This window comes from Engystomops pustulosus, chromosome 1, assembly GCF_040894005.1.
Source record: "Engystomops pustulosus chromosome 1, aEngPut4.maternal, whole genome shotgun sequence".
NCBI classification, from domain to species: domain Eukaryota; kingdom Metazoa; phylum Chordata; class Amphibia; order Anura; family Leptodactylidae; genus Engystomops; species Engystomops pustulosus.
The window spans coordinates 252,599,245-252,614,259 of NC_092411.1; positions in this window are offsets into that span (position 1 = coordinate 252,599,245).

Sequence of the window (15,015 nt, forward strand, 5' to 3'; positions counted from 1 at the left end):
CAACAGCAGCAGGCTCAGACAGCGGCTAACCTGCGCCATGAACAAGCAATGGCTCAACAACAAAAACTCATCGAGCTCCTGATAGCTAAGCAAGAGGCGTCTGCAGAGGCTAATCCACAGCCAGCGGTGGCAGCCGCTCCAGAGACTTTTTATGTGAGACGGGCTGTGCAGCGAGCGCTGCAAAAGATGACTGCTGAGGACGATGTTGAGGCCTACCTAACTGTCTTTGAGCGTGTGGCTGAGCGAGAGAAGCTACCAGCTGCTGAGTGGGCAGAGGTCATTGCGCCCTATTTAACAGGTGAACCTCAAAAGGCCTACTATGACCTCAGTGAGCAGGAGGTCAAGGACTATACTCGGCTAAAAGCAGAGATACTTGCCCGACTAGGAGTTACCGCTGCTGTCCGTGCCCGGAGGGTACGCAACTGGAACTACAGTCTGGACAAATCTGCGAGGTCCCAGATGTATGACCTGATCCATTTGGCAAGAAAGTGGTTGGAGCCAGACACCTCTACTCCTGCACAGATCCTAGAGAGGGTCGTGATGGATCGCTACCTCCGAGCACTGCCTGCTGACCTGCAACGCTGGGTGGGACAAGGTGATCCTAAGAATGCAGACGAACTTGTCAACCTTGTGGAGAGGTTCCAAGCGACTGAGGACTACCTCCGTGATGTTCCTGCAGCTTCTTCACCTCCCCGGAGTGCCAGGTCTGTGCCGTCACCTGGTAAGAGACTTCCATCGATTGGGGGAGTGTGGAGGGGTGCTGATCGAGGGAAAAGGGCTCAAGAGGTATCTCAGGGGCAAAAGACTGGCGATGGTCCCGGGTGGCCAAGTGGCCCTAAAAAGGACTCCCTGCCAGGGAGACCAGGCCCTATCAAGTGCTGGAGATGCCATGAGGTGGGACACGTGTCTGCCCATTGCCCCCTTACCTCTGAGCCAATGGAGTGTGACGCTAGCCGGCGTCAGTCGCTATTTGCGGAACCATCTTGTGTTGCAGTTCCTGGACTAGAGACTGAACCGCAAGTCTGCAACATTACCATTAATGACTTCCCTGTTAAGGCGTTGCTGGACTCAGGAAGCCTTGTAACCTTGGTGCATGCCAGCCTGGTGGCTGGGGACTTTGGGTCAAAAAAACACATGAGTGTGGTTTGCATACATGGTGATACAAAAGTTTACCCTATAGTGCTGGCTAAAGTCGGGACTGAACTAGGCTCCGTACAGTATGAAGTGGGTGTGGTTAAAAACCTCATGCATAATGTAATATTGGGACGAGATTTTCCGTTGTTCTGGGCTTTATGGGGAAAAAGAAAAACCCCCGAAAGGAGTGAGAATACCCCTAAGGTTGTTGCATTACCCACTGTAAATGATAAAACTGTGCAGGATGAAAGTGATGCTTTTCCTTTACAGGTCCTGGCTGGAGAGGAGGAGGAAGCTCCTCCCACTGAGCAAAATATACCAGACTTAGAGGTGTCTAGGGTTAATTTTGGGACTGCACAGTTGCAGGACCCCACTCTTAAAAATGCGAGAGAGCAGGTTACTGTTTTGAATGGGGTACCTCAGGAACCAGATGCTGAGAATAAATTTCCACATTTTTCCGTGACTAATGATTTCTTCTATAGAGTCACTAAAATTAATGATGAAATTGTGGAACAGCTTCTGGTCCCTAAGCCGTACCGGCGTCAGGTGCTTGACATGGCACATAACCATGTTCTTGGGGGACACTTGGGGACTGAAAAAACGCGGGAGAGAGTCCTCCAGAGGTTTTATTGGCCTGCAATTTATGATGACATTAAAAAATACTGCGAGTCATGCCCCACATGTCAGCTTAGCGCCCCAGTGTCACATTTTCGTAGTCCTTTGGTGTCGCTCCCCATTATAGAGGTGCCTTTTGAGCGTATTGCCATGGATTTAGTGGGTCCCATTGTAAAATCGGCTAGAGGACACCAGTACATTTTGGTTGTCTTAGACTATGCGACCCGCTATCCTGAGGCTGTGCCCTTAAGAAACACTGCATCTAAAACAATTGCCCGGGAGCTGTTTTATATGTTCTCTAGGACTGGGATCCCCAAAGAAATCCTGACTGACCAAGGTACGCCCTTTATGTCTAAGGTGATGAAGGAGCTATGTAAGCTATTTAAAATCACACCTATACGCACCTCTGTATATCACCCCCAGACAGACGGATTGGTGGAGAGGTTTAATAAAACCCTCAAACATATGTTGAAGAAAGTGGTAGAAAAAGATGGTCGTGATTGGGATCACTTGTTACCTTACCTGATGTTTGCTGTGAGGGAAGTTCCCCAAGCGTCCACAGGGTTCTCTCCCTTTGAGTTGGTCTATGGTCGTCACCCTAGGGGTCTATTAGATATTGCAAAGGAGACATGGGAGAGTGAGTCCACCCCATACAAAAGTGTTATCGAGCATGTAGCACAAATGCAGGACCGTATAGCCACTGTAATGCCCCTAGTAAGGGAACACCTCCAGAGGGCGCAAGAGAGCCAAAGCAGAATTTACAACCGTTCTGCGAGAATCAGGACATTTAACCCAGGTGACAGGGTTCTCATACTAGTTCCCACTATAGAGAGTAAATTCCTAGCGAAGTGGCAAGGTCCCTATGAAATTGTTGAAAAGGTCAGTGAGGTAAACTATAAGGTGCACCAACCAGGTAGAAGGAAGCCTTTCCAAGTTTATCACATAAACTTGATCAAATCCTGGAAAGACAGGGAATCCTTGGTGGCAACAAATCCTGGTAATAATTTGTCACAACCAATCCCTTCGGTCAAGGTTGGTGATACCCTATCAGGGTCACAGAAACAGGAGGCTAAGGAGTTTTTGCAGAAAAACAAAGACAAGTTTTCTGACCTTCCAGGGCGTACACACCTCATCCGTCATCACATTGAAACTGGGCCTAGAAGCAGAGTAAACCTCAAGCCCTATAGGATACCAGAAGCACGCAGAGAGGCAGTGTCTGCTGAGGTGAAACGTATGCTTGACCTAGGAGTGATTGAAGTTTCACAGAGTGAATGGTCCAGTCCGATTGTGCTAATCCCAAAGCCCAATGGAACTTGGAGGTTCTGTAACGATTTCAGAAGGTTGAATGAGATCTCCAAGTTCGATGCTTATCCTATGCCCAGGGTAGATGAGCTGATTGAAAAGATGGGTAATGCCAGGTACATAACCACCCTCGATCTCACAAAGGGCTACTGGCAGATTCCTCTTACTGATGAGGCTAAAGAGAAAACTGCATTCTCCACCCCTGAGGGGTTGTTCCAGTATGTAGTGATGCCATTCGGGTTACATGGAGCACCTGCGACTTTTCAGAGGTTGATGGACTTGATTCTGCGACCACATCGTGATTATTCAGCTGCCTACCTCGATGATGTGGTCATTTTTAGTCCCGATTGGGAAAGTCACCTCTGTAAGGTACAGGTTGTGTTGAATGCCATAAGTGATGCAGGGTTGACCATAAATGCCGAGAAGTGTGCACTAGCCCTAGAAGAGGCCAAGTACCTGGGTTACATTATTGGGAGGGGTTTGATTAAGCCACAGTTAAATAAAATTGAGGCAATACAGAATTGGCCTAGACCCCTGTCAAAGAAACAGGTCAGAGCTTTCCTGGGTATTACGGGCTATTACCGTAGGTTTGTGCCGAACTTTGCCTCAATTGCAGCCCCGCTAACTGACTTGACAAAGGGCGGAAAGTCAGCAATGGTGACGTGGACTCCAGAGGCCGAGAAGGCTTTCCAAAGCCTTAAGTCTTCTCTGTGCCAACAACCTGTGCTAGTTACCCCCGATTTCAGGCGAGAATTTCTGGTCCAGACAGATGCCTCTAACACAGGGTTAGGTGCAGTTCTCTCACAGGTGGTGAATGGTGAGGAGCATCCGGTGATGTACTTGAGTAGGAAGTTAACCCCGGCCGAGAAGAATTATGCTATTGTGGAGCGTGAATGTCTGGCAGTGAAGTGGGCCCTAGAATCCCTGAAGTATTACTTGCTAGGCAGGAAATTCAAGTTAGTGACAGACCATGCCCCCCTAACATGGATGAAACTAAACAAGGAGAAAAATGCAAGGGTGACTAGATGGTTTCTGTCCCTACAAAATTTCAATTTCACTGTGGAACACAGACCAGGGAAATTACAGGCGAATGCTGATGCACTGTCAAGGGTACATTGTCTGTGGGGACAAAATGCTCAGCCCTCCGGTCTGAAAAAGAGGGGGGGGATATGTAGACATCTCACTGGAGAAGTGCTCGAGGGGGTGTACATCTCACCTAGGTTGCTACGTAGTGTGAGATGGTAAGTCCAGGATTGATCTGTTGCTCAGCAGTATTATGCTGCTGAGTTGTTGTTTAATCTTGCCGGGCCTGGATTTACATGGAGTGGCAGGTAGGTTTGGTAGTGGGACTTGCCACTCCCTCCCCTCGATCCAGTTCGGGTTTTGGATCAGGTGAGCTCTGCTCCTAATCAGCCTGTGAAGGTAAAAGCTTTCCAAAGCTTGCAGGTCTGGGCTCTCAGCCAGGAAACAGCCTATGTGGGTTTGGAGGAGCCCTGCATCTTCCTGTCTATGCGGCCGCTGTGTTTACGAGTGTTAGATAGGTGAGACAACCTGTTAGTAAGCGCCCAGACGGGTAGGTCTTTTGTTTGAACTTTTAAAAGCACGGTGTTGCTGTATTTATGTTTGCTGGACTGTTTATGCTAAAAATAAACGCCAAGTTGATCTTTTATACATCTACGTCTGCTGTGAACTGTGTCCTAACACACCATCCCCCGGGAAGATCCCTACAATAGTCAACGAGAGATTTCATGTGTGGACATCACATAGTCATTGAGTACCATCATTGTGGTCCCTTCTATTTCAGGTCCCATAGCTTTGCTACCTACCAATCATAAAGGGATGCCCTTTTTCAGCAATAGGCTATAACTTTACAAGATAGGATCACCCCTGCATATCAAGAACATTTTCAATGTTTCATGTTAAGGGCTAAAAAATGTTGGGCTAAAATAATTAATCTGTTTAAAAACTGTATAATATGTACAAATAAAGTGAAACCGTATTTTCAGACTACTGGTCATGTCTCCATTTAAGACTAAATTCAGTCAAGTTTGTCTGACATATAACATTCAGCAAGTTACAACCTGTTTGTAGAAATACTGACCTGAACATTGGAACTAGGGCTGGAGGGTTTAATTTTATATTAATTCAACATTTCAGCGACAACTCAGCTCGCAATTTTGCTTAAAACTGTAAAAATGATTTCAGCCATGACCACCCAAAGTAGTGATTTCCTACCTCCTAAGCGTGAGAAGTTGCTACCAGAAGAAACTTGGTGGAGCAGTATAAGGGAAGCCTGAAGAAGTATGAGGTCTGTGCAGAGCAGCAAGCTGCCGTACCGGCTATGAAAGCAGACCACAGTGTTAAAGAGGTACTCCCACTAAGACAAGTTTCTTAAATATACTCAGGATAACAAAATAACACATTCTCTAATTCACTGTTATTAACAAAAATACAGCATTTCACAGATACAAGTCCAACCGGTCTCTATTAGTCCTAGTGTACACAATTTTAGATGCCCCTGGGTTTCAACCCTGGATCTTCTGCCTTAGGGTTGAGGAAGCCATATTGTTCTCCTGTCTTACGCTGCATGAGCTGAGATATTGGGGGTCATTTACTAAGGGCCCGATTCGCGGTTTCCCGACGTGTTACCCGAATATTTCCGATTTGCGCCGATTCTCCCTAAATTGCCCCGGGATTTTGGCGCACGCCATCGGATTGTGGCGCATCGGCGCTGGCATGCACGCGACGGAAATCGGGGGACGTGGCCGAACGAAAACCCGACGGATTCGTAAAAACCGCCGCATTTAGAACAAAAAATCTGTTGCGGAGCTTACCTTCACTCAGCCCGCCTCGGTGAACTCCAGCGCGTTCCGATGCTTTTCAGCGCAGCAGTGCCACCTGGTGGACGGCGGAGGAGCTACCTTAATGAATCCCGGCCGGACCCGAATCCAGCGCAGAGAACGCGTCGCTGGATTGCGAATGGACCGGGTAAGTAAATCTGCCCCATTCTCTGCTCTTTGCCTCTAGCCCCCTCTCCCCTGCAATCCAAGACAAGGTCACAGACACTCGCTTCCTGCTGGCAAACACCTCACATTGTGAGGTGAGAAAAGCTGCAAGCTACGGGCAGATAAGTTCTTTATCCAGAGAGGGAGGCACCGGAGTTCTTAAAGTGTGAGAGTGGAGATGTAGCAGGGCTGGAGAGTGTCAATGTGTGTTATATGCATCTCATCATCTCTAATCTATCTCATCTCTCTCTCTATATGTCAAATACTAGTACAATGTTCAGAAGATAAATGAAAATGTATATAAACCTTGTACCCTGATAATCTAACCACATTGTCAGCTCAAAGAACTAGATGGACCATAATGGGGCAGATTTACTTACCCGGCCCATTCGCGATCCAGCGGCGCGTTCTGTGCGGTGGATTCGGGTCTTCTGGCGATTCACTAAGGTAGTTCCTCCGCCGGAATGCACGAGCCTATACCTGGTGAAGGTAAGCGCGAGTGCCACAACACTTTTTTTTTTTTTTAAATGCGGTGGTTCTTCCGAATCCGTCGGGTTTTCGTTTGGCCATGGTCCCCGATTTCCGTCGCGTGCATGCCAGCGCCAATGCGCCACAATCCGATCACGTGCGCCAAAATCCCGGGGCAATACAGGGAAAATCTGCGCAAATCGGAAATATTCGGGTAACACGTCGGGAAAATGCGAATCGGCCCCTTGGTAAATGACCCCTATTGTGTCTGTTTAGAGAGTCCCCGCCAACACCCTGGAATTTTACACTGCATAAAACAGCAATAAAAAATTGTAAAGTAAGGCGTTAAGAAAGATCTTTATTGTGTAAACATCACTAGGGGATTGAGATTTGAGAATTTTCTTTCAAGGGAAACCCTCTTTAAGATCAGGATCAGCGTGGCTGGTTTTGAAATATGTAGTGTAAAAATCCCATATGCTGAAATTCAGTGGTCAAATTGGTTAGGTGGCACAGTAGGTTGTATTGACCTTAAGAATAAAAAGGTGTTCTTTGGACTGCACAGTGAAAAAAATGTTAAATCAAGGCCCATAAGAAAACAATTTGCCATTTGTTTTTTTCTCCAGCTACCCAGTCTCACAGGTTCTCCTGCGACCCACGACTCCGGTCGCAGACGCACCCTTGCTCCTATCTGTGCCCCCAAACCTCCGCCACTGCTCTTACCTCACTGCGATCCCAAGCTGGCAGCTGCAGCGCTGGATGGCCTCCAATTCTGGTAGATTCCCAGCCCCTGCCTGTGTTCCCTGACAGATCTTTGTTCCTCATAGCCTTAGAGAAAGCTTGTCTTGCACTGTGCGGTTATCCTGATTTCCCATTGTGACCATGATTCTGTTCCTGACCTGGTTCCTGTGCTGCATATCTTGAACTTTCGCTACGTCCCTAATTTTGATCCTGTGCTCCCTGTCTCGATCTCCTGCCTGTCCCCGACCATGACCTAGCCTTATGATTCTGCACTTCGTCTTGGACAAAGTCGCGCCTGTGGAACAACCTGCTGGTACCACGCTGCAGCAAGTCCAACCAGCTTTGCGGCGGATTCTGGTGAAAACCAGGTACCACTTAGACTCCGGTCCCAGGTGTCGGCTTACGTCATAGTCCGTGGTGGTACAGAGGATCCACTACCACTGATCCTGACACCCAGTACATTGTATGTTGAATGGTCGAACAAGAAAGTGACATGTAATGCAGTGCATTAGTAATGTCAACCTTTGACACTTGCATAGGTTAACAGGCAGATTGCTCGGTCCTGCCAGGGGGAAATAAAACCTACCAATATATTAGAAGAAACACATCTTAAGAATCATGTTGAACAATGCTTTTTGAAAGAATAGAAGGCTGTGTTAAAGATAAAAAGTTGGTTTAGTAGCCAAATCAATTTTTAACCAACTGAAATAAACTTAAGTTACAACTTAAAAAAAAAATAGTAGCACAAAGTTAGTGTTTTAAAAAACATTTAACTTCACAGCAAAAACATCAAATAAAAAGTGCAAATAACATAGAGGAACATATTAAGAGGTCCATGCAAAAGTACAAAACTGTTCAGTGTTTACAAAAAATTCTCCATTTGGCTTTCTTTGCTATAAGTGCAATGTGTTTACGTTCTGAGTATTATAGGGGAGACCATGTGATGATTTCCACCTGCAAATTGTAGAACTTCTCTCATGATGGAAAATACAAATTCATGGTTTCCAGTCTCACAGAGTGCCCTCTGAAACCACCGCTTGCGTGCATTGTTCTCCACATTGTAATACCTTGGTGAGGACGATGGATGCAGAGTCTTTGCTGCATGCCTGGTCATTGCCTGTGCACTTTTAACATTGTTATTGTGATCCAAAATAGCCAACTGGGTTCTTGCCATCAAATCATCAACAAAAAACGGATCTTGTTTAGTTCGGTATTTTAAAGTGGCGCCGTGATAAACCTCAAGTTTGACACTATTGCAGAAATTAGACACATGCCTTAGGTTTTGCTGAAGCTTTGTATCGAGCACTATTGTCTGGCATACAGTCTCTGGAATATGTTCATGCTGGCAGTGTTGGTAATTTCCTCCTGTTTGCCATGAATGTGTGTTGACGACATGATACAGAAGAGAATTCCATTTCTGCACCAAAATGTCTGGTTTCTCATTGCAGGTGCTGGCACACCACCACAGGTGTGACTTGATAGGGTTGACCCAAGATGATAACCCAGAACAATTTCTTTTTCGACTTGCATGTGCAACTTTCTTACCTACTATCCTCGCCAATTGCCAAGCGTCAACTTGATGAATAACAGAAGAAAACTCCTCTTTTATCATCTTTCTAATACCCGCACGGTGGCTGGTACATACCATCTTCACGTTCAGTTTTCGATCAAGAAGATTCTGAAGAACTTTCTTGCAGGCTAATTTTTCCAAAGCAAAAAATGTCACTCCAGTTTTCACTTGTTCGATAGGCAGACAGGATTTGTGGACAGCATTTGGAGATTTCTTCCCTGCTCTACTTCCCACTGTCTATTGATGGTGGTAAATATGTATTGAACCTGGTTCTTAAAATATATGAGTTTACTGATGCTCAGAAGTCCCAATAAACTAAATAAGTGCTGTGTCTTTACAAATGATGATCCGCTACAGAGTATTGCAGAAGATAGGAGAAGATTCCCTACTGGCATATGGCCGAGTTTAGGTTGGCTTTCCCATAGACAATAGAAGTGTCTGTCTACAAAGGTGACGTATACGCTTATAAAAGAGCCAACACATCTTTTATCTATTTTGGAAATGGGTTTCTCAAATACCACAAATTTATGTTCCTTGACAGGATCACTAAGGTTAGAGCAGTCAGTCATGGGGGTCACTTCACTGAGATCAGGGTCAAAATCATACACTTCTTCAGTCTCTGTGGAAGACTCTTTAAACAAAGAGAAGTTGGCATCAAGTTTATGTTTCGTTAGGAAACTTTTGGAGTCAAGGTCCATTGTTGATAAGCGCTGCATTGGCAAAGAGGGTTCCTGTGTAAACTGCTGAACATTTTGTGTTGGAGAAAATCCCCTAATTTTTTAGGTTGACAGTCTTGTGTTTGTTCGCTTTCAACATCTGATATTTGGGTTTCATCAGACGTGACAACATACTGTAATGTGGGTGATCCCTCATCTTGAGAGTTTTGAAGGGTTACTGGCGAAGAATTGGCATCTGTAGGTTTCGATCTTGTCCTACACTGAACCTTTTTGTGATACTTTTTAATTTTTGTTTCAGTAGATACATTTCTGCAACCCATTCTGCGATTCGTCTGCGTAAAACAATCCTTCCTTCCTACATAAAAATCAGTTGACACTCCAATAGATCTCATTGTTGTAGCCATGAACAGTGTCCTATAGAATGATCATGAAAAACTTTTTTTTCGTATATTTTTCAAACTTTACTTCATTTTGATATATACATATATTTACAACAATTCTTCTTTAGTCTTCATATACATTTTCTTACATTCATGAAGTTTTCTTACGGCTAGCAAATACATATACAATCCTGTGAGTGTGTTAACATATGATGTAGTTTAGTTAGAAGTTTCACCTCTTTAGGTGTTCAAAGATATCTTCTTAACACTCACTTGTTTGGAGGCCCCCGGGGCTGAGACAGAGACTTCTCTAACTGTTGGACAGAGTAGTATCGTCCACCTGCTGTGACGTTTCGAGGGACACGCCCTCTTCCTCAGACGTATGCGATACGTGTCTCCAAGGTATTTAAAACCCTGTTAGCCGGAAGTGGATATATTATATGATGTAAACTTTAAAAATGCACAAAACTGCTAAATTATCGATATATGTGTTTGTTGTTAAATATTAAATATTTTATGGTCTAATTAAAGAGGCTAAATGTAAATAATATAAACTTAATGTTTTTATGTTTTTATTTATATTGCACTACCCTTTTGTATTATTTCAAAAATACATTATAATTGCACTCTTCGTTAAGACCTTTAGGACTAAGGGACTCCAAACGTTTAATCCAATAAACCTCTCTTTGTAATAATCGTATTTTAATTTGTTCACTGTCACTGCCTTCTACTTCTTCAATTATCATCCACCTAAGATCTGACACTTGATGACCACTTTCTAGGAAATGTTTTGCCACTGTAGTTTCTCCATATTTTTTATTCTTTTCTTCTTTTGCACCTGTTTTTAAATCTGTTTTTAAATGTGTTCTTATAGCACTTCTATGTTCGTTAAGCCTAATTCGAATATTTCTAGATGTCTGTCCTATATAAACTTTCCCACATGGGCATTTCAACATGTATATGTATTTACATTTAGCCTCTTTAATTAGACCATAAAATATTTAATATTTAACAACAAACACATATATCGATAATTCAGCAGTTTCGTGCATTTTTAAAGTTTACATCATATAATATATCCACTTCCGGCTAACAGGGTTTTAAATACCTTGGAGACACGTATCGCATACGTCTGAGGAAGAGGGCGTGTCCTTCGAAACGTCACAGCAGGTGGACGATACTACTCTGTCCAACAGTTAGAGAAGTCTGTGTCTCAGCCCCGGGGGCCTCCAAACAAGTGAGTGTTAAGAAGATATCTTTGAACACCTAAAGAGGTGAAACTTCTAACTAAACTACATCATATGTTAACACACTCACAGGATTGTATATGTATTTGCTAGCCGTAAGAAAACTTCATGAATGTAAGAAAATGTATATGAAGACTAAAGAAGAATTGTTGTAAATATATGTATATATCAAAATGAAGTAAAGTTTGAAAAATATATGAAAAAAAAAGTTTTTCATGGTCATTCTATAGGACACTGTTCATTGATGCGTTTTATGGGGGATATGGAGATCCACCGAGTCTCCTGGACCAAGTGTAAATATACACCTATGTACATCTTTATCAAACACTTCTACTCAATGTTGTATCCGCCATAATTCTTTGGCCACAATGATAGCAAAATCCAGAAGAAGGACCTGGATCTTCATACACAGTCATCAACATTGGGGTTACTGTGTCCTCAAGTCTTTGTCTCTTGAAAGTTCGCTTTTGAAAAGCCGAGAATGCAGGCGATGGTATAATATTAAAGATGGTGGGGATAGCATCTTTTCTCAAAGCTTTCCTCCATCCTTCAGCCACCACGTATGAACCTGGAGAGAAATGCTCAGAGCACATCCGATATTTGTCCGTTTTTTTGCCTTCTAGAACCTTCTCTGCAAATTCATCTACATCACCAAAGTTCTGTCCAGTTTGTGCTAGCCAACATTTAATCATCTCTTTGTTTTTAGGGAACACATGCAGGGTAACGCCTTTTTCATGATGACGTCCACCAGAGGGGCATCCCTTCACCATGCACACTGGCATCCTATATACTTATTTTTTAATGACCTGGTATCATTTAACTAAGCTACTTATATACACACAAGAAGAGTCATGACATGAAAAGCCCTTAATATTCAGCATGGAAATAGATCCTATCTAGCCCAATATCCGTGTATCGCTAGACCCTTTACCTGCTTCTTATAATTTGTGTTATGGATTACACTGCTTCCAATACAACCAGTTGTATCATCAATAGTTCTGACATCTGAACAAAAAGATGTATTAATGTTGGTGGGAGGAGCTTAGAAGTCTCAGAAAGCAGAACCTGCCACCGTGGGACCATCCTTGTTATATTTGTCAGCTAAACTGCTTATTTAGGTTACCTGCTGGGGAATTGAAGGGGAACACTTCAGATGCCCATAACTTAGAATCTGTAGAATATAGAACCAAAAGTTCTTTTTTTTCAAATCAAATAAACTTTATTTAAGCAGATACATACAGAAGTTTGATTGCTTTCTTCATACATATTTGCGATGAATATATACATTAACAAATATAGCAATGTTTATTTCCAAACTAAGCCCCTTCCCAAACAACACCCCCATCCCACTAACGGTCCATTCCCCTGTCTTCCCCACACAATCCTGAAAAGTAGACTCCGTGTCCAGATGCAGGATCCTATACCTCTCCAAATCCTCCCTTCTAGTCTCATATCTCTGCCGACCGCCCAAGTCTCAGTCTTTCCCATCTCCTGAGAAGCTCTACTATCCCCAGTCTCAGTCTTTCCCATCTCCTGAGAAGCTCTACTATCCCCAGTCACGGACATTCCAGCCATTTACTCCATTGCTTTTTATACTTCTTAAGTGCATTCTGTTTCATATACACTCCCAACTCCATTTGGAGTGTGGAATTCACCATTTTCTTGACTTCCCCAAGTCTTGGTGGGAGAGTATCCAACCAGTGTCTGGCAATGGTTTTACGGACCTGATACAATACCTTAGCTACTGCTAACTGTTCTGCCGTAGTGATCTCTAAGTTCCCAACACACCCCAACAAGCATGGCTCATTTAGCTCACCCATTCCATATTTTCTTCATCATGACCGGAGTATGTGAAGTAGGAACAGCTGAGATTGCGTTGCGCCACATTCAGGGATAATTTGCTTGGGGCCTCAAGTACCTCCTCCTATTCCTTATCTAACAACTCTCCCACATCCAACTCCCATTTGCGACGCACCTCTGTCAGCGGATCCCCCAATGTTTTATCCAGAATTTCCCCATATAGTAAGGATATGAGCCCTCGCATATTTTTAGCCTGGACCACTCCTTGCATCACTCCCAATGAAGAAATAGCAACCTCACCATTCTCGAATTGCGCCTGAAGGCAATGCCGCAACTGAAGAACATGTGTCAGGGGACTCTACTTCCTCTGTCAATTGTTGGAACGACTTCAGCGTCGACTCATCATATACCTGATTCAGGTAGGTAGTCCCCCTCTGACTCCATCCCCAACATCCTCCAGCATATATACTTCCCCTAGACACAGGTTATCCCATAAAGGAGTATACTTTTATCATGGACCAATTTCCGACCAACTATTTATAAAGCTGCCACACCTTCTGCATCAAGGACAACGTCTGGTATTGACTTGCCCTACTACCCGGCTTCTTTGCCACGAGCATTGCCACAGGGGCCAATGTATCCCCAAAGTGTCTAACCACCAACGGGCACCATGATTCCTCACCTTCTAACGCCCAACCCCAAAAATTCTGACATTGCGCCGCCATTCAATATGCCCACACATCTCCCCCTTTAAATTTGGGCAATTATAACTTTGTCAACTTAGTTCTAGGAACTCCCTGCTTCCCTTAATAATCTGTGAATCTTAGTAAACCAATATCTCGGAATCCACAAAGGGGCCTTATGGAATACATATAATAGCTGTGGCACGAGGGTCATCTTAATGAGGTTTGCCCGTCCCAAGGGAGATAAGGGGAGTTTCTTCCACACTCGTATGTGGGCCTGCAATTCCAGAAGCAATGGTGTCAAATTCAAAGCTGCATAATCCAACACTGACCTAGTGACCTTAATCCCCAGATATGTGATTTTCTCTACCACCGGCACCCCCTACCTAGCATACCTGGATAAGTCAGTCCGGGACAGCGGCATTAAAGCAAATTATGTCCAGTTTGTGCAGAGACCGGAAATCCCCAAATCTCTCCAAAACCTCCATCACCACTGGTAGTGACTGCGTGTTATCAGAAATAAACTGTAGCACATTGTCTGCATATAAAATAATCCTTTCCTCCGCTCCATTATATTTAAACCCAGAAATGCCAATGTGCTGTCGCACCCAACATGCCAGCGGCTCCATAGCCAAAGCCAAAGAATATAGAAGCAGCTGCAGGAGCCTTTTACTTTGCAGAAGTACATGCACCCTCTGCATCTGTATCTGAACCAGGGAACCTATATGTTCACAGAAATAGTAATGTATCCTGTGCCAATCTCACTATCTGATCCTAAGTGGATATAGATTCTCAGGTAATGACTAGACCCTAGAAACCGCTGAACTGCCCCTTATGATCTAAGAAGTGAACTCAAATAAACTGAAGATAGCCTAGGCGCTCCTGCTGTTAAAATATACAGAAATTAGCCCCCCGACATGTTTCACCGGATAACCGGCTTCATCAGGGGTCGGGCTAATAGTGCTCTGGGGGCATATAGGTACCTAAGCTGAAGTGCTATAGTTTGGTCTGGTATGTAATGGGATCGTGTTTGATCACATACTACTGAACCTAATGCATTGGGTTTAAATGATAATAACCCTTTACATTATAGATACGTTTATCATGGTTCATTCAGCTTACTAAGCTTAACCCCAGCACTCATACCTAGGGTATACACTCGCAGCTGTAAGGTACACCTAGTAGGTACCCTAGATAGCCTTACCCCCATCAGTGGTCCTTGTCTATACCACTATTTCTCCCTACAGTTTGATCTCAGGCTTATTTTGTGCAATTTGTTAGCCTAGGTACCTGTGCTTTTAACCTTTTTTTTCCACAAGCTGAGCAACTATTAGTGACTACTGCCACTTTTTACTTTCGGATAATAATAAAAGTGACGTTTTATTTTCATTCATCT